We start from the raw sequence: 498 nt of genomic DNA on the forward strand, positions 1-498 counted from the left end.
ATGGAAAGTGGGTAAGAAACCCCAACCCAGGGGCTGGAGAATTGGCTCAGTGATGAAGAGCACTGGATGTTCTTGCACAAGACCCAGGTTCCAAACCCAGCACCACATGTTAGCTAACCACCATCAGTAACTCCAGTTACAGGTGATCTGACACGCTCTCTTGTCCTCAGTGCACAACACAGGTGTACTTACTTACATGCAGGCAATACACTCATACATAAAATAAGAAAAAAAGAAAGAAACCCCAACCCTACGTGAGGAAGCATTGGCCACCACAGGTTACTGGAGGGGGAGGAAGAGTCCGAACCATAGAATATTAATTACAGTAATAGAATACTTCCTATATAGTCAAAGGATAACTGTTCATATGCATAAAGTTTTCAAATTATTCATCAAGGTTACATTTTAAAAATGAAAAACAGTGAATACATTGAATTATCTACTATAGATGCTCAGAAGTGGAGCCTGACATAAAATACGGTGTTTAAAAATATTTGG

The sequence above is a fragment of the Nannospalax galili genome, unplaced genomic scaffold, assembly GCF_000622305.1.
Source record: "Nannospalax galili isolate Female #2095 unplaced genomic scaffold, S.galili_v1.0 scaffold333, whole genome shotgun sequence".
NCBI classification, from domain to species: Eukaryota; Metazoa; Chordata; class Mammalia; order Rodentia; family Spalacidae; genus Nannospalax; species Nannospalax galili.